Here is a 19,384-nt window from a genome sequence, read left to right on the forward strand (position 1 = left end):
AGCCACAATTCATGGGCAGGAGCTGATAAGATCCCATCATGAATGTGACATCAACAACGTGTTTTCTGTCTGCCCCTGGCAGCACCACTCCAGCGGGATGAAAAGAGACTGATTTTATTTAATCAAATGCAGCAACTCCCCCAGGCAGAGATTTTCAGTATGGTTTCGATCAGCCACTAAAATATCAGGGGATTCTTTAATCTCCATCCCACAGCTCTTCAGCTGATATGCTCTGGGTGATGCTGGCACATCCTGCTCCCCCTGGGATGGTCTGAGCCCTGCTCCATCCCCTCAGCTCCAGGCAGTCCCTGGGAATAGTTTCTCCAGCCCAGGTGGATATGAACACAGCAGAGAACGACAACAGGCACACACACTTGCAACCAAAATCCTGCTTTGTCCAGGCCAGGCCCTCACACCAACCCTTCCAAACGACCAGGGACGCCCCATTGCTTTCCCTCCATCATCGCTCTCCACACCTTGAGGGCACGCTAAGCTCTGAAGCCATTAAATGTCACAGCATAGCGGGAGGGAGCCCAGCTACACAGTATTTGCTGACAGATCCTCGCTCTTCATCGTGTCTGAATCACAACTTAAAGCTGGGGAGGCTGCAGCAGGTCCTGGCAGGTGGGTGTTCCCCAGGACAGTGCTTCTTGTCCTCACACCCCCAGGAAAGCCCCGCTGTGGGACACAGCAATTGCTTTTCCCAGAACTGTGAGCAGTTTACGAGAAGATAAGTGCTCTGCTTTGGGTGGACTGTCTGGGAAAGTGTTTCTCCTCTCAATTTCATGACAGGTTCAAATTCTTTCAGAGGGAGGACTAATGTGGGGTTGTTTTTAAACAGGCGCTGTGTTGTTGTAACTAATAACAGGAAATTAATGGCTCGCTCTGTGGTGGGACAGAAGGGAGTCCCTCTGGGGCAGGCTGACGACTGTCCCCACCGTGGTTGTACCCAACCATGCCAGCTGTCACCATCGAAAGCACCGGACACCTCTCAAAGGGCCAGCAGCAGATACAAGGGAACAGGGAAAGCACAACCCAGAGCCAAAGCTTTCCTGTATACCCCATCCAACACGCTCCATCTCCTGTAGCTGTGAGGCAGCTGAAGCTTAAAGCCTTTGTCTGGGTTTGTTTTATCTACCCTGGACACCAAAGGCACTTCCAAAAGGAACCATGCCACCTTGCCTGCTCTGGGGACAGGCAAAGAGACTCCCCCTCCCTTACGGGGTCCCTGGCTGCTGTGTACCAGCCGCTGGGAGAAAAGCTGCTTCTGGCAACCGCAAGACATCGCTTTTTGAGAAACAGCATCAGCTCACGCTGTTTTCCAGCATTCACTTATCTATCTCAGCAGGCAACCGGGCTTTGCCAGAACAAACAGGACATCAAATAAACAAGGCATTAAGACGAAGCACGCTGCGGACACGTGCGGTCACTCTGGTCTTGAGCCCCAGTGGCTCCCGCAGCCCAGACATCTGAAGCTGCTTTGCTTTGCTCACCATAAAGCCCTGCTTTTCTCTGTCCTGCCGCAGAGCTGCTCTAGAGGTAACGTTACTGCTCACAGAAAAACCCAGCTCAAACACAGCAGCTTCACTTAGCTGAGGACTGATGCTTTCAACACACCTTTCTAACCAGGATAGCTGGAGGTACCAGCACACAAAGAAGTGGCCAACTGCAGACAAAGTTAGCCCTGGAAGTGCTTCGAGCCAGAAGCAGCACTAATCCCTCTGCACACATTTTTAACCCCAAATTTCTGGCTGATGACGCATGCACAGGGACTGGAGGAAGAGGCACAGCCCAAAACTTCTCAAGCCCCACGGTGCGATTCAGGTCATGCTTCTGACCTAGTTTCAAATCCGGGCGGTTTCTATTAGTGGGGAGCTACGCGGCGGTGCCCGGCTGTGCTGCCGGCAATGCACCTGCCACCCCCTCTCCCTTTCAGCAACCCGACCCAGGGCAGCTACGCCACGAATGTGCTCGCATCCTGTCCCGGCCCTGGGGACACTGAGGCACGCAGGGCAGGAACACTGAACCGCACCGGGGCTCACTGCTGACGTGAGACGGAGACGTTGGGACATGGGGAAAATAAACTCCAAAGCCTTTCCAATGCTGGCACCAGAGACAGCATCCCAGTCTGTACAGCAGCCATCTCACTTTTCCTCCTTCCTGGTGGTGTGGGTATGTGATAACTGATCAGTCCCGCCACTGCAGAAATCCAAGCCCCTATCCCCACTCCCTGCCCAGAAAATAGCATCACTGGGGGATTTACTATCCCTCAACGCAAGAAAATGAACAGCATCTCAAGTACTAGTTATGGATACAGTGTAAACACGGGATTACAAACTCAACAGGCCTCAAACACCTGGCACACATCCTCACTGTAGGGACAAGGGACCACAGCACCATGGGCACAGGCAGCTCCTCTCCATTGGGCTCCAGGATTTGCTTTGCCTGCATGGCAGGGATGGTGAGTGGGGCAGCAGGGAGTTGCACTGCTGCCCATCACCACCTGCATCTCTGCTGCCCCTCTGAGCCAGAGCAAGAACAAAGGACATGGGGCTGCTGGTTTGGAAGCAGCAGTAGCATTGTAGCTCATCATGCTACTATGGATTAACAAGAAGCTTTTAACAACCTGGTGTGAATATCTCCAAACACATCCAGAGCAGCTGCAGGGAGCAGCCATTTAACTTCTATCCTTTGCTGTATGCTCCCACTTCTTCTAGAGGTGGGGACCTTAAGAGTGCAGTTTAGCATTGAATACAGCGCTGTTTATAACGGCGATATAAACACCACAGGGTCAGTAATAAGTGGCTGCAAGGAAGCAGCGGTGTTGCTCAGCAGGATGCACGCTAACCTGAGCAGGTTTGGCTCACAAGCTGTTACATTGCTGTGCTTCACAGTCCAAGGGAGGCCACTGCACTGCGTGGCTCTGCTCCCAAGGGGAGATTTAGAAATATTTTCCAGGATAAACATTTGTAAATAATGTCTTTCAACTTGTCTAAGGCCAGATTCCTGATCGCCTGTTTTCAAAGAGAGTTATCGTCTTCAAAGGAGGGCAGGCAAAGCCATTCATGCAAACAGGGTAGCTACAAGCAATCCACACTGTTTGGCACCCATCTCCAAAGCTCTTGTGGTAGATGTTTATACTGGATGGTGCTTACCAGGTGCAGCCAAAGCCTCCTCTGTGATGCCTCCCAGCACCGTTCCCAGGCACAGGGTACATCGCCCCAATGGCCTCCAGAAATCGGATCCGCCTGGGGAAACGTGATCGCCTCCGTGCCTCTGCTGCTGAGGGACAGGGGTCACATTCTGCTGAGATCACAGCAAAGCAGGCCGGCATCTGACTCTGAGCCTCACAGTTCATGAAATCAATATAAGGGCCACAGTAGTAATTTCACCTCCTCTGCTCTTTGAAGAGTTTCTCCCTTCCCTCGCTGCTGGCCATGAAACCAGACTCTGGGTGGTCCCTTCCAAGACTGTAAATTGGCTTGTTGATAGCTTCAGTAAAAGAAAGGTTAGATGCCTCGTAAACTGTACAAAACCGACAGTGCTATACAACTATTTGCACGTTATTCAAAGGACATACACATCCACACAGCTGCCTGCATCATCCAGCTGCACCCACGTTGCACAGGTTTACCCCAAAACAGCACGCAAAGATGCAACTCTTAGCACGACGCCCCAAACCATCCGCTCTGGCTACACAATGGGGTGAAGGTAATGAGAGCTGGGGAGTTACTGCCCTTCCCTAGGGATGGTAAGCCCCCAAACATAAAATAAACCTGTTAGGATGCAGTCTGCCTGGAATCACCGAGAGCACTTCCCAGGACTTCCCAGTATCCTTATTCTGATGGATGGAAAGAAGGACAAGGCAGAGACAAGGCGACAGAGAGCAGAGACAAGACCATACAGACACTTGACAGTGTCCTTCAAGCCAGTTTTCAGCCCCTATCCATGAGCTGGCATCCTCAAGAGAAACTGCAACTTTGTGCTGCACAAACATGCTACAAATCCCACTGCTTCAAACCCTAAAAAACAATTGCCTTACAGAAATTCAACAATTTGGAAAAATCCAACTGCCCTACAGGTGCTCCTACTGCTCTCAGTCTTGCCTGGTGCTGCAACACAGCATCACTGCAGGGCCAACACGCATTTACAGCTTGCTCAGCCCCTCCTGCGTCCCTGCTCCCACTGCCCAGCCCCGGGAAGGAACAGAGATAAGGGGAGTGCTACAGAAAACACAAGGGCTTCAGAAAGTGGTGATTTAGTGGAGATAAAAGGTCTGGGTGTGTAAGCACACACCACTGAAAAAAAGACCACTGCTGAAAGAAGGCAGGGCAGGGGCGATGGCGTGTGTCCAGGGTGGGGGCACAGCACAGGTATGCCATTTACTTGGGAGGTTCAAAACAGGTTTTTAAGCAATAGCTGCATTATCACTCTCACGGCACCACAGTCTGATGAAATACATCCAACTGGCCCTCCATGAAGCAGCTTCTCTGCAGATGATGGCTTGTGGATATCAGAGAAGGGCTCCACAGCTCAAATGAGTGCCCTACTCCTCTGGCCCACGGCCTGGGGGAACTACTCCAGCATTTCAGGTGAAAAGTAGCACAGAAGGAAGCAAAGCCACATTGATCGTGCCTGGAGCACTCAGACCTGCTTCTCAGCTGGGTGAGCTACAGCACCTGCCTTCACCCTGCTCTGGGTGAGCCTCACATGGTAGAAAAGGTTGAATTTCTACCTGCATTTCAGTGCAGGAGGCCCCCGTCTGCCCTTTGCTCACATTAAAGGTGACATGCAGCAGATTTGTGGGGTTTTTGTGCAGTCCCAGAACCTCCAGGGAACAGTCTCCAGCCCTCGTGCTCATGGCATGAATGTGAGCTGTGCTCTGTGATTGCAAACGTGGTGGTAAAGATTAGGGGAAGGAGAGCAGTGGTGTAAAACAGAGGGTGTAGAGCAGCAGCCTCCTCTGATGGGCTGATGGTGGTGATTATGAACCCAACCTCGCCAAAAGCTCCCAGCACGCTGCTCTAACAGGCACAAAGACCTGCTACCAAAATTGTTTAGCTAACTTGGTCCGTTGGCCGAAGAAGGCTAACAACAAAGTAGTGAGAGAAGAAAATAAGGAATTAACTGGATAGAAAAATCCTATCTCCAAACACCACAGGACTTGCTGTATCAAGAAGCAACCCCACTTCTGTACCAAGCTCAAAGAGAGCCTGCTAGAAACTAAATGGCAATGACCAGGGCTCTGCAGGGTCCAAACCAGCTCCAGCCTCCAACCCAGTATCTCTGAGCCAAGTCTTTCACTGCCAGCCCTGGGGGTAACGTAAGCCAGGAATAATATTTCGGTGTAGCCCTTGGTCTGAGCACACAATTCCCCAGGCTCCTCAACAAGGCATATTCATTTTTCACACTGTTAAGGGGAAAGCAAACAGCTTTGACATTTCTGTTCCTACATTAGGCTCTCAAGCACATTTGCTGCGTATCTTATCAGCACAGCTTTAGCAGCCTTTCTAAGCTGTTTCAAGACTTTGGCCTTCAGAAACCTGGAGAGGGGGATGGAAAAAACTCTTTATTCATACTTACAAAGCACTGCACGTTTTCAAGAGGCCATTCCTGCCATCCAGAGCAAACAAATGTTCCCAACTGTACACTCTGTGTCTTGTTTAAGTTACAGTAATACCAACACAGGTTCACTACGCAGGACAATTTAAATGTCTTTAGAAGTTCCTGGGCCAGTTTACAACCAAACGGAGAAGCCAGACAAAAGAAGACTTCAGAGAGCTTGCAGGATGGTTTACACTGAGTTTTACAAGCACAGCTACGTCAGCTAGGACCACAGGCTTGTTGGGATGGGCTCTCCAGAGCGTGCTAGGAGCTGTACTAATCTGGGACCTGCTCCATGACCAGACATTCTTGGACTTGCAGTACTAAAAGAAAAAATACTATAAAAGAGCTATAGTGCCCTTTTCAGTACTGTCAAGGCCTTGCTAATTTGCTAAGTTTATTCAGGAAGTCCTTGGCCAAATCATAGACTGAAAAAAGAAACCAGTCTGCTTCCATAGGATACAAATAGGATTTTGTGCTGTAGGCACTAGACGAGACGTGCAACAGTTCCTGCTCTTTTTGTGGCCAGCAGTGAATTTGATGTCTGTGAAGTTCTCTGAGCTTTCTGGGGCAGCGATGTAAGGATCCCATCACAATGCCAATAAATGCTACCTGATCTACTATGACAAACAGAATTCAAATGTTGTGTCTCAGTACCCACTTCACAGAGAAAGAGGTGTCTGACCCTCTCTATACAGCCCATAACCACAGAGACCTGGACATCATTGCTGTGGCCATAGCAAGGAGTTCAAACCGAGGCACTACAATTCACTGCTTTTCTTGCCACCACCATTACAAGTCTGAATTTGCTACAAAAAGGCCTTCTGCAATCATGGTAGAGCTTGGATGTCACCAAAAGACTCCAGCTACAAGATGCTGAATGGCGCGGGGGCAACCATCATCTTAACCACACAACTGAATTCTCCTAGAAAATCCAGCAAGCTCAGCTCTTCATTCACCTAAAAAACCCTCAAGACTGATTTTAACCTTGACAAGGCACAACTTGTATGGCTGTGACACAGCCATTTCCCATCAAAGAGAGGATTTCAGACCAAGCCTGTCTGGAGCCCACCCAGGTCTTCTCTTTCTTTTTGTTTATGGGATCAAAAAAAAATTAATAAAAAAATCCCAATGTCATGCATTTCACTTCCAAAACTGCAGGAAATCCACTCCAAGTCGCATGCCAGCTTCAGCTCCGAGGGTTTCCTTGGGCCGTCCTTTCAGCGACAAGGAGAACAAAGCCTCCTTGGCAACCGGCCACGCTGCAAGCAAATATTTCCCCCACTGCCTTGAATGGAGTGGATATCCTGTCACAAACCTGCGTGCATGGGAAGGGTGAGGAGGGGAAGGAAGCGGAAGAGGATGAATTAGCTCAAAACTGGCACGAAGTGAGAGGCCTCAGCTTGCCACCAAAGCCACCGAAAAGCTTTTCGTTTCAAATGGCCAAATGCTGAAGGCGAATGACTCACGCAAACCTCAGAGGAAGCCCAAGCTCTCTGGCACCAGCAATACACCTAAATCCTTCCTCCGCTGGATTTGGAAGAGGATATGGATGCTCCAGCTCTGACACCTTATTTCTGTCTGCTTATGACCCCAATTCTAGGAGGTGGCAAATGCCATTTCCTTTCTGCTTTCCCTTTCCAGTCTTCCTTCTATCTTGTCCATTCCCAGGGCCAAGCAGTGGTTTTGGAAGATCCCTTTCTGGGCCACCATCAGACAGCAGCTCCAGGTCCCAAATGGACAGAGAAGACCTGGCTCCAGCAAGAAAAAGAGTCTCCCTTGCACCATGTATTAACTCCCTGCACCAAACCAGACTGACCCAAGCTTCCAGATGTTTCATCAACATTGCTTTTCTGCGGTTCTCCTACATGATTCCTGCAGGCCTTGACAACACTGGGTTTAAAGCTAGACCTGTTAGCAGATTTCAACAAAGCCAAACCCAACACGTGCAAGCAGGTTTATTCTTCTAAAAATCTGCGTTATAGCCATGCAGTACGTTAGCATTTGTCAGCAAGTTTCCCCACCATGACACTGCCATTCAGAGCCGGGTTCGCTGACCCAACAGCAGCACATACCAGGGCCGCAGCGGGATTAACATTCCCAATGCCACTGCTAACACCAGCAGAGATCTGCAGCTCCAGCGTTTGTGCGGCAGTTCTCGCTGCTGTTCAGACACACAAGCCTCCCAGGGACTCAGATTTTTGTACTCACCATCTCCCAAGAGTCCCTTTGTATTTACAGAGACATGAAGTAAGCCTACTCCAAGGCAGAAAGCAATGACTGGTAAAGAAAGAAAAAAAAGCCCAAAACCCCATCCTGGAGCCCAGCCAAAATGTTCATGCCCACTAAGTTTGGGTGGATGCAGACTTTGCAAAAGGCTGGAAAAGGATTAAGCAACAGCTTTAGCAAACAGCCAGGACAACAGTGAAGTAATGATGAAGCCAGCAATACAGACTTCTGTTTGCAGTCGTGAGTCTGTGTTTACAGTTTGCAACCATGCGCAAATACCAAAAAGCCTTTCTTTTCCCCTTCCCATCAGGGCTTGGCATCACACGCATTTAACTAGATCCAAGAGATGCCTACAGCAATGTGCCAACTGGTTTTTGGTCACATGGCATGCTCCGATCCACAGCAGCGGAAACTCGTAGGAACCCATAAATAGAGCTCAGCTGAGTGTGTGTGTGTGAGGGAGAGCTCTGTATCAAAGCAGGCAAAGAAAAATGGGAAAGAGCAACTGAATGCACGTGTGAAAAGTTGTGGCAGCTCTCAGGGTTTGGCTGTTTGCTTGTCACTGCATGGGTTATGCAAACAAGCACTGAAAAGACTCAGGATGCCAAGCAGAAGATGCTAAACTGTTCTCAAGCAGAGCACAGCACAGGCTTTGCCAGTAAATCTGCTCCATTAAAGATATGGTTTTCAAGCACAATGGTAAAATCCATCAATGATACACAAATCTTCTAGGATAAAGGCAACGTACTCCGAGGGAAACTGTTCTAACTTCCAGATAACAGTGTGCCCTATGCAACATAGACAAATGTATCTCTGCAACAGGAGCTCAGCTAATTTAACCCTACTGGCAGAATCACAGCTCCTCAAGGCAGATGTGGCTGCGAACAAGAAGTGTGAAGCTTCCCACCACATCCAGGAGACTCGCATCTCCTATGAATCACAGAATCCATTTGTTATTCAATGGAGGGAAGAACAAGACAGTCCAACCACCATCCTAGCACTGACCTCCAGGAGCTCTGCCCAACAAGCCCCAACAAGTCTTGTTACAGCAGCAATTGCTGGGCCCCGTAATCTGCTCGTCCTCTCTGCCAGAGGCTCTGACCTCTGAGCAGAGCTGTCAGGAAGGAGCATGTCCCCATCCCTGCTGCTCTGGAGCCACGCTGTATCCTAGCAGTGGTATCCTTGCTGATATCCAGACCACCTAGAGAACATAACGAACCATCTCAGGACTGGAAAGGGAAGTGGGTGTATAGTCCCCAAAGTATACCAACAGCTTCACCTCTGCTCTCCCCGTCTCTGAAGGCCTTTCCAAACAGTGATCATGGAGCTGGATTGGAGAACTCTGAGGAAACAGGCACCATTGCTTCCTGTGCTGTGCAAACAGGAGCTGGCACCATCCAGTCCCACCTTCCACTAGTACTGACCTCACGTTAACAAAAGCCTTTCTTATAGTTGTGCTTGGCAAGTCCTGCTACGGAGCACAAGATAACATCATTCCTGCCACCCTCATCAGTCTCTGGTGACGAAGGTAGCCCCAAACCACCAGGCCATCCTCACCTTGTGCAGAGTCATCCCTGTGCCACTCTCAAGGCCTCATCCTCCTCCCTGCATCTCCCAGTATGACACATCCCTGTTCCAGTTTCTCCTCTCTACCCGTCCCTTTGGCGTGCCAACCAAAGCAAAACCAAAGTTACCCAGTGAATAGGCCTCATTTCCCTAGTGAGCTGCCACTGATCTTGAGTCAACTCATAAGCTATTTAGAAAGACTCTTCTGTCCCATCACACTGGGCATGTGCCTCCCACCTTGTGTCTCCCTTTCCTTTTCTATCAAATGAGAAGCAATGTGCTATTTATCGCATTGCTTGGCATCACACACAGGAGGGGAGGTCTGGAATTTGAAGAGCACTGAACCCAGAAAACAGGAAACGGCTGAGGATCAAGGCTGGGCACAGCCCGGAGGCCCATATTTATGACTATAATAAAAGGATAAGGCAGAGATGAAAGCAGGGCTGAGCCAGGCTTGGTAAAGCATCAAAAGAAAGGTGCAGGGGGCTAGAACAGGCTTGAAAGAGCAGAGAAGCTGACTAGGCAGATGATCACAAGTGTATTTAGCATCCTGCCTGCCAGCCCGGTGGATCCGAGCCAGGACATAGTTGTGCTGGAGCTGTGGAGGGCAAGGACGGCTCCTGGAAAATTGCCTTGGGATGCAGGAAAAGCCCACTTGAGAGGCTTCTCATCATGACCAGGACAAGTGTCAAGAACTGAGCTGTCTGTGCAATGCCACCAGATGAGCGTGTGCCCCAGCCCACACCTGGGTCATACAAAGAACGGGGCTGGTGGCACCCCCAGGCTCCCAGCCCATGGCTTCAGCAACATGCACTCACGTTTGTGTTCAGGGCACAAGTTCATGGGCAGCCAAGCACCTCCTGCAATGGTAAGGGATGCTGTCACTTGCTGGAGGAAGATGACGGACCAAAGAGAAAGGCTGCACAGGGCCAAGCCAAGAGCTCCTCTGAGAGCTCAACTCAAGAAATAATTCTGTTCAGCAAATGAAGATGGGACAAACCAAAGTGGGGAAGATGCTAACCCACCTACTCAGATGCCAGCACACTTCATGTCAGAGCTGTGAAGCTCTCCAGTTCCACTGGGTACACTGACCTTCCCAAAACACTCCCTGTAACCTGCCTGAAGCAGGAAAACACAACTCTCCAGTAGACAGAGGCCTGACCTGGATGGTTCTGGTCTGCGTTAACTTGCCTGGTACAACCACAAACAGCCAGGACAAAGCTGACCTCGGAGCACGCGTATCTGCACACGTTCACACCCACTCCAAGGCACGCTGTTCTTCAGCCCAGCCAAGCAGACACTTTCCAGGAGAACAGCAAGGAATTACAAGGTTTGCCTTCCAGCTATTCATTACAAACTAAAGCTCCTATATGCCAGCTCGCAGCTCGCCTGACCTCTCCCCAGCTCCTGCTCACCCCAAGGCTTTCTCCTCATCTTTGAGGAATCCGAGGGAGTGAAGCAGGAGCAGGGCAACCTGGCTGGGAGGGAGGGCTCCACAGCAGGAGATCTCACCATCAGCCTCCTCATTTCTCATAACACCAAAATTAAAAATAGGCAAAAATATTTAGGGAGAAATTACAGTGGAAGCCTTGCACACACTTTTTAGAAACAGAGTAATTATCCTTTCATCAGTCATTACCTGGAGGTGTTCTTGGGGGGGGGGAGGCTGAGGCTTATTTTAACACCTGAATTCTCCAGAGCTGGTTCAGGTCTAGGCAGAGCAGGTGCAGCCTTTGGGAAGATTAAGCCCTGGAAGAACAAGGGTCATTTGTACAAGAGCAAAGGACGGGCAGAAACAACCTCCTTGGAGGCCACAAAAGGTGCCACAATGCTGAGTGATCTGCCCAGAGCATCCTGCTCCCCTCTTTGTGCTCACAGCCTGCAGAACGTGAGGCACGGCAGGGAATTTGGGAATCAAATGTTACAGCTTAAATACCACCTTCTCACTGCAGCCCTAGAAGGCTGATTTTAAGCAGTACTGGTTCATGACATAAAGCAAACGTAACATCCAATTAAAATTCACATGTCAACCGTGATTTACCCAAAGTGATATTCTGCACATCTTTTCCCTTACAGGAACCACCAGCAGCACTAACAAAGAGGAAAGAAGTCTCAGCCTTGGCTGTTCTGGATCCTGGAGAGGGAAACTTGGCAAGGCCATTTGAAAAGGAGAGGATGGGTCTGCTCTTGCTGCCGCAGACAACAGATCCCCACTTGATTAATAACCAGGCCCTCCCTTCCTGCTCACCTATGGGGCTCCCACGCAGCCGCTGGAGCCAGAAATCCGTTGGGAGCTGGCAGAAAGCACAGAAAGGTTGAGAGGGGCCAAGCAAAGGCAAAAATCTCCTCCTTATCAGCACACACAAAAAAAATGCAGCTGCTGGTCCGGGTCAGGGGAACTGCAGCTTTGAAGAAAGCAGAACAGCCTTAACAAGTTAAGTTATTTCAAACAATAAAGGGGAAAATACAGCGGGAGAGAGGATCCATGCACCTGGGCTCAACGCCAGCTCCCAGCGCTGTGAGAGTTTAGCGCTCTCTCACAGTCACACCTTTTCGGCTTTTCCCAGAGAAGCATCGCAAATAAGCACCCCCTTTCCCGTCAACAATAAATACAGCAGCACTGAACAGGCTCTATAGTCAAAGAGGAGCCATGGGCCATTTCCCATCAGAGAACTGGGATTCTGAAGCCTATGAGATCTTGATCTACTTTTGGAGGATTTTATGGCAATTGCAGAGGATTCTACATAGGAGAAGAGGCTGTAGGCTCAGCTGTCAAAAGCAGAAAGGATTTCTGTTCAGTCTGCTTAACGTGCTTTATTTTTAATACTGCTTTTGCTCCAAGAGCCGGAGAACAATTTGGAGAAAGAACGTCTTTGTGAGAGATTTTACGCCCCAGCCCTTTACTGAAGGTGCAAAAGCTCACAACAAATGTCACTGGGCCCTCCTACCCCTTTCCCACAGTGGCGCCGCAACACAGCGAACACCAAGAAATCCTTACAGTAAGGGAAATTGAGAAAAGTAAAAACCATGTGCAGAAGAAGCTTAAATTTTCACTCATTCTTGCAATGCTCACTGAAAAACACACATTGGGGAGATAAGGCAGCCTGTGGCCCCGAGAGAAATGGGAGCTGTGCACGTCCCAGCCATGTGTGCTGGGGACAAGGATGCAGAAGACATCCCCATCAAGGAGAAGGGAAGATGATTTCATTCAGGTTTCCCTCTGTGTACAGCAAACATGAATAAGGATGCCTCAGAGGGAAACGCAGGCAGCAGCTACATCACCTGGAGGCAGTAAGAGCTATCACAGCAACTTAAAGGTGATGAAAGAAAGGAGAAATTTAGCTAGCTTTTGGCTGAAAATTCTTCTTGGATGACCATCAGCCCTATCTCACACCAGGCCTAGGGAAGGCAGCCACTAGGACAACAGCTCCATTCAAGAACAACCACGAGCTTTCTCTTGGGATTTCATGAGTTTAGTCATCAAGAAGGACTTTTCAATTCATTAACCCAGGGAATAAACATCAGATCCACCCATGTGCTGAAGGCTTTTGCTGGGGACACGGATGTAAGCCTTAGCTCATCGGTTTGCAAGGCTGCATCGGTTTCCTTCCAGCTGCCTTTCAAAGAGAGCTCCTGAAGATGTCCAGCAGCAGCTTCAACTACTATTGCAATTAAATGAAAATAAATGGGAGGTTAGAAACAGAGGTGAAGGAAGATTTTTCAAGCACTCTGACACACAAGGTGCTATATTCTGGTTCAGTGCTGTCCCTTTAGCACTAGGCCAGGTGGCATTTTAGAAGCCAGCCCAGATCTACCAAGGATGAGTAGGAATTTAATAATCATTAACAAGAAATCAGTTTGCACCAAGAGGATTGACTTGTTCATGCAAGTCAGGCATCCAGACACATACCCAGAAACTGGAAGCGTCCTGCACATCTGAATGTTGTGCAAAGCTTGTCCTGAGGGGCCACATTTGCAGTGCGAGAGGGAAAGGAAGTGGGTTTGTGTCCTGGAAATCCACCACAGGAAAAACACCTCCTTTTGAGAGAGGTTTCACACTCAAAGAATAGCAGCCCCTTGGCCACAGCGTCTGTCATGCACTGTGCCAATGAACACCTCGACTTTGCAGCTAGAGGAGCCCTGCAAGCACAAGGTAATCAGTTCAACAGAGACCAGAAAAAACCAGTAACTTTGGCAGATCCCATTGTAATTACTAGAAAGCTCAAGAGGTACTTCTCAAGAAAGCTGGTACATTATTGATCTACTCCCTTGCCTAGCCACATATTACAATGACTACAAAACACACCTTCAGACTGGCCCAGGAGCTCAGCTCACAGCTCTCTTCATTTCCTCTGTATCTTCGTGAGTTACCAATGAATACCACCTGTTTGTTTTTTTTAATTTAACCCTAAAGAGAGCTGCATTTCAAGCAGTAACAGCCTGGAGCTCTCCAAAGGAGGAGGTTTCTCCTCTCTCCTCGATGGTAGAAGTGTTTCTTGCCAGTGACCGGTGTGTAGGAGAAGCTGCGTGCCCTCTGCACGGCACTGCCGAATTAAATACCTTTGGGGTGTAAATCAAAACTCCCTGCAAAGCTTCAGTCTGAAGTTCTGCTGTTCTGTGGTGTCACCGGGGCCAGCAGACTCTGGGGATGGGGGGGAAGACAGGGGATGCTATCCAGCCACCTTCGCACTGCAGTAATTAACTTCAAGCAAGCACTGGCACGAAGTTCCTGCTCTTGCATGACTGCAAGCATTCCTCTGCTCAGAGTTTATCATCAAGCACCAACTATCCATAAACATCTTGGGGAAGGGCTGGCCTGGGTTCACCTTCATGCAAGGAAGATGTCAGGCCCTGGCAGGAAGCCAGTCATTCATGTTTCCTTAGACCTCCTGATTTTCATCAGCTCTGACTCAAGCGACCTTCTTAGAGGGGAAAAAAGAAAAAAGGAAAAAGAGTCTTCCATCACACCCTTTCCTCCCCTCCACCCACTTAAGCACAGTAGGATCACAGGGGACAATTCCCATGGTGGCAGTGAGTCACAGTGTCCTGTGCCTTCTGTTTCCAGCTGCTCTGGAGGCTCCAGGCAGGAGAGGAAGGAGCTCAGAGCAAAGCAGCAGTGGGGCAGGTTTGGGAGCCACTGTCACAACACTTTGTCCCCAAGCCAGGCAGGATGGCCAGTTCAGAAGGTCCAGCAATACCAGAACACAGTGTCCTGCCAGCACACAGCACCCTTTGCTTCTCACACTCTGAAAAGCTGACCTGTGCTTCATCATGGTGCCATGATGATGTATTCTGCAGCAAATCCATGCAGTGATTCAACCATTAATCCTAAATATACCAAAGCTTTGAGCACAAGGTCATGATTAAAAGCAAGAAAAAGAGATTATTCCCTCTTCCATACCCCCCATCTCCAGCAACCCCTAAAATCCATTTAACTTCCCTCTCTGGAGCTGTTTGCCATATTTCTGGCTTTCAGACCCAGGTCTGACATGGGAACCTTCAAGTGACTTCTCTTCCTCTTCCAGCTTTTCCTCCCCATCACTTCTGAAAAGAAAAATTACTGCTCCCCAAGGAGGCAGGAACAGACACGGCCCCAGCAGGAGCAATTCAGATCCGGCTCCCCAGCAGATAATCAGACTCAATCTCTTCCCATGCTGTGGTGGGAGCTCTGATGAGCTTTGTTGATGAAGCCGTTAAGATCAGGCAGCTGCTGGCACTAAGATGACACGATGCAAGTGTTTAATATGCTCACACCAGCTGGGTGGCCAGCCCGAGCCCTTCCTCAACTTAGCTGCTGGCTGTGAATAGTCCTCCCTCTCTTTGTCCCATAGGATTTTAACATCCCAGTAAGGAGAGCAAGCTCCCAGCCAGCAAAAGCCAAAACCAACAGGCTGCTTAATTAACTGCCCCTCTTCCAGTTGCCACAGCCTTGCCAAATGCTGGAGAAACCTGATTCCACCTGATAATTAAGCACTTATGGCTGGAGAGGGACAAAGACAGCAGGGAAGCATGACAGGAAGGGAGGGGGCTGACACTGTAACCCCCTGTGCCAGCCCCTCCAGTGCCCCATGCCATCACCAGCGCTCCAGGCACTCCCAATCCCCCCAAAGGGACAAAAGCTTTCAGTGGCCGCCAGTCCCTTAAATTAAATCTTAATTGGTCCAAGAGCTCCCTAGAGGCTTACGTTGAGCAAGGAGAGGCCTTGTTTGCCAGCCAAAAAAAAAAAGCCCTGCTCTCAGCCGTGCCTTTGAGGGTGTTACCTGCGCTGTTTCACAGGTATCCAAGGAATTTGCAAGGCCTGGCTGCCAGGTAATGCCGGCCTGATCCTGCACTCGCCCTGCAGACCCTGCTGGGTCCCAGTAATTTCTCTTTTTATCCTCCACCCTTTCAACCAGCTTCAGCTTCAACCTCAAAAGGAGGAAATTAGTGATTCTGTAACACTGCATCTTGTTCCTGTTGCCTGACCTACCAAAACAAAGAAGGGAAAAGAAACGACCTGACTCTCACCAGGAGCATAAACAGGTTATTATAGCAATTATATACAATAAGCGCACGTATAAAGAGGAAGCCATTAAAGATGGGCTGAAGCTTTAGGTCTGGGCTCCTGTTGAGACCAGCTGGGCAATCACACACTTCGTAAAGGCAGGACTGAAGCAGAGGGAGCTGTGGGACCAGAGAAACTCCCCACCAGGTGAAGTAACTCCAAAACCATCCCCAGATGTGCAAGTTCTGCTACTGACCTTGTAGAAATGACACTACAATCCCACTTCCCAGGGTACCCAGAGCAAATACAGAAGCTTGGGACAGGAGGGCAGGAGAGAGAAGGTAAACTTACACCACTCAGTTTTAGCATAATTGCAGCCTCCCCCCCAATTATTCCTGGCTCTGGCTCCCAGCACCGCAGCTCTGAAGGCTGCAAATCTCCAGGTAAGCCCAACGCAGCAGCTTGTGAGCAAGCGAGGTCTGGCCTAGGGCCACAGAGAAGGACAAAGAGGAGGAGAAGCTCTCAAGGAAAGTTGGTCTCTGAAAAACCCCTTTCCAGAGGAGCGGTGAGCAATCAGAAAGCCACGCTGCAGGCTGGACCTGGGTCAAAGGAGGGAGTGCGAGCGATCCACCCACCCCTGCCAGCTGGGAGGTTTCTAAGAGACACAGCAGATGCCACCTACGTTGGCTAACGGGATCAGCACACTGTGTGCAGCCCTGGGTGGCTTTGCCCACACAGCTTTTATGCAACGCACGCTGTGCCTCGGGCGATAGGAGATATTTTGCTCGTGCTGTGTATAGCACAGCTTTAGAGAGCTGGCACTCAGGACAGAGAGTACATTTGTGGAGGAGTGTTTGAGAGGCTCCAAGTGAGTGCTACAGCAGGGCAGAGAGCAGAGCAGAGACAACACTAGGGACTGCAGTGAGTGTTTGAAGCATCAACACAAAATCTAACAGAAAGGTATTATCATCAGTACATCTCTGGTATCTATAGCTGCAAATTTGGAGTCAGACACCTTACAAACAGCAGTGACAAACAGTAGAGAGGGTGAAAAAGCCACCTGTAAGGTCAGTGCAAAGCTTCAGTGCTCAACAAGGCTTGAAATCACTGCAATAGATGCAAACTCCCAAATAAGAGGGTAGCGAAAGGCTGCCTGAACAACCACAGCAGCCACGGTTCCTATGCAAGTGGTGAGCTGTCCACACCTGCACAACTGCCCCATCCCACAGACCTTCCAGCCAAGGAGGACTCAAACTTGGCCTCTGGTGCTGCAAGTCTGGTAGCTGAGCTTAGGAAAATGCAGCAGAGGAGGTGAAAGCCCATCCCTGCCTGTCCATGGGGGCATTTCAGTAGTTAACTGCTAAATTGTCATAGACTACAGAGCAAATGCCCTGAATCCTGAATTACAAGGCTAATGGTTGGCAGCAAGAAGCAGGGGTGTGGAGGAAGGGGTGTCTCATGCACCCCCTGCCCAAGGCTGAGGACTGAGGAGTTCCCTCATCCAACAGCCAGAGCCATGGCCCCATACCAGAAAGCAAACCCACATCCCTCAGGTCCTTGGCATGTAACACTTTCCTGCCTCTGCAGCTTCAGCCAGGACATCTTTTCTGCTTTCTTCTAGGCTGAGAAAAGTCAAAGAGAATAACCCATGTCCAGAGCGATGGATCTGAGGATGAATAGGAGAAGCAGAGAAGGCAGTGGGGGCTGGCAGCCAGCGCTATTAGGATGGTAATTCCCTGTGACTTGCCAGCATTAGAGACCAAACATCCATTGTCATTCTTTGTCTTCTAGAGGAAGATCATCTTCAGCATAGACTTGCTGTTTTTAGAGTTCTAAACACTTCAGTTAAAGTTTTACAACACAACTTTGAACTCCTCAGGGCTGTATCTTTATATTCTGGGGTGAAGCCATGCTAACCGTCCCCCTTCGGGAGGCAGGTACGCTCTTTAGGGAATGGCACCTGTATAGCGTGGTAGGTTTCCCTGAGTGATTTGGCTTTTAAGGAGAGCCTGAGTAGTAACAGCAAATAGCACAGACTGCAATTAATACCACCGACAGACAAGAGGTTCTCCTATCCACACTTTAACTAGAACTTCCTGCCCTGTCATTAAATGAGCAAATTTTGTTCCACCCTTCCAGCAAGGACTGCTGAAGGGTTTCAGAGGCAGAGGAGCAGGTCCTTGCCAGCATGGCCTACAACATAACCAAGAAGGATTTGGGTTACCTGTCCAAGGTCCAAAGTGACGTTGACCTGGTTGAACTCCAGCCCCCGGGAGAGAGGGGGGCTCTGCCACCAGCGCTCTGTCCCATCGATGGCATTTGTTATGGGGTGGGCCTTGTTGCTGTTCGCAGAGGAGCAGATGTCGCAGTACTGGCCCTGTTGGAAAGTACAAAAATAGCATTTAACTGTAGCCAGAAAAGCGTGGCACAAAGCAGACAGGTATCACAGCGATTCGGGAAATATAAGGTGTAAGCCTACTAATGCCAACCAACACACAAACTTTCTGTTCATACCAATTTAAAGCACGGGCAGAAAAAGGAACAAGAAAAAGCTCAAACACCCCACAACTACCACCACCCAGTGTAGAATTTGGGCTGCTCTAAGCATCCCTTCTGTATTTCAGATATGCACTGAGCGTTGGGACACAGACACAAAGAACTGGTTGCTGGATGCAGAAGAAGCCACTGCAGTGCAACAAAGAGCAGTAGCTCAGGCTCCAGGGCCACCAGCTCCTCTGCTGAGGCTGCCACTCACATCCCTGCTGACACCCCGAGATCCTGACCCGGACCATTCAGTCATTCCTATGGGCCCAGACTGGCAGTTCTTCTGCCCAACTCCCTGCAATCAGTTTCTTGTCAACCTATTCACTCCACAACTATAGTCCTTTCAGCTACATTTTGAAGCTTAATAGTTGAGCAGCCAAGTCCCTTTTTGCTGGTGATGCTGCAAGGCAAGGCCAGAAGGGGACGGGCTCTGCTGTCAGCTGGCCAGGGACCCAGCTGCAAGCACTTTTCTGCCTTGCTTTTGTGGCACGGGTGGTTTTGTCAGCTCCATGGACACGCTGCCAGAGAAAACAGCGCTGCAACTTCACCAGCACCTCCTGAGCAGGATCTGACAAAGACCTGAGCTGTGAGGGGCCATTCTCTCTTTCCCATATAATGCACAAATGAATCTGACCCACTCTTAAGGAAACCTGCAAATAGCCCTGAAATTTGGCAAGTTATTTGTTTCATGAGGTCACTGTTCTGTCACCTAAACTGCTGCTACAAACAGCCTAGAAGGGAACTCTTTTAAAGGCAATTTTCCTTTTAGAGGTGCAGCTATCCCAATGCAAACAAACTGCCCTTGCCTGTCCCAGCAGCATCAGCTTTAATATTACACCAGGCACACGATCTCAAGACAGGCAGTCTCCTTCCTGCATGCTCCATCTGCATCCCTACAAGAGCTGAGGCAACACAGAACCACCACAGAGTGTGTGATTTTCCAGATGCCCCAAACTC

General features: G+C 49.6%; 1 protein-coding gene across 1 annotated transcript in view; it reads right to left on the reverse strand.

Annotated features, from left to right (window-relative positions):
- LAMA5 (laminin, alpha 5) overlaps positions 1 to 18,254 on the reverse strand; it is a 78,677-nt gene extending 60,423 nt beyond the window's left edge. Inside the window, 1 exon segment of the mRNA XM_010182207.1 lies at positions 18,108 to 18,254. The gene's annotated coding sequence lies outside the window, so the exon portion shown is untranslated.
- Between the last annotated feature and the right edge of the window lie 1,130 nt (positions 18,255 to 19,384).

Source organism: Mesitornis unicolor, unplaced genomic scaffold (assembly GCF_000695765.1).
Source record: "Mesitornis unicolor isolate BGI_N332 unplaced genomic scaffold, ASM69576v1 scaffold514, whole genome shotgun sequence".
Taxonomy (NCBI): Eukaryota; Metazoa; Chordata; class Aves; order Mesitornithiformes; family Mesitornithidae; genus Mesitornis; species Mesitornis unicolor.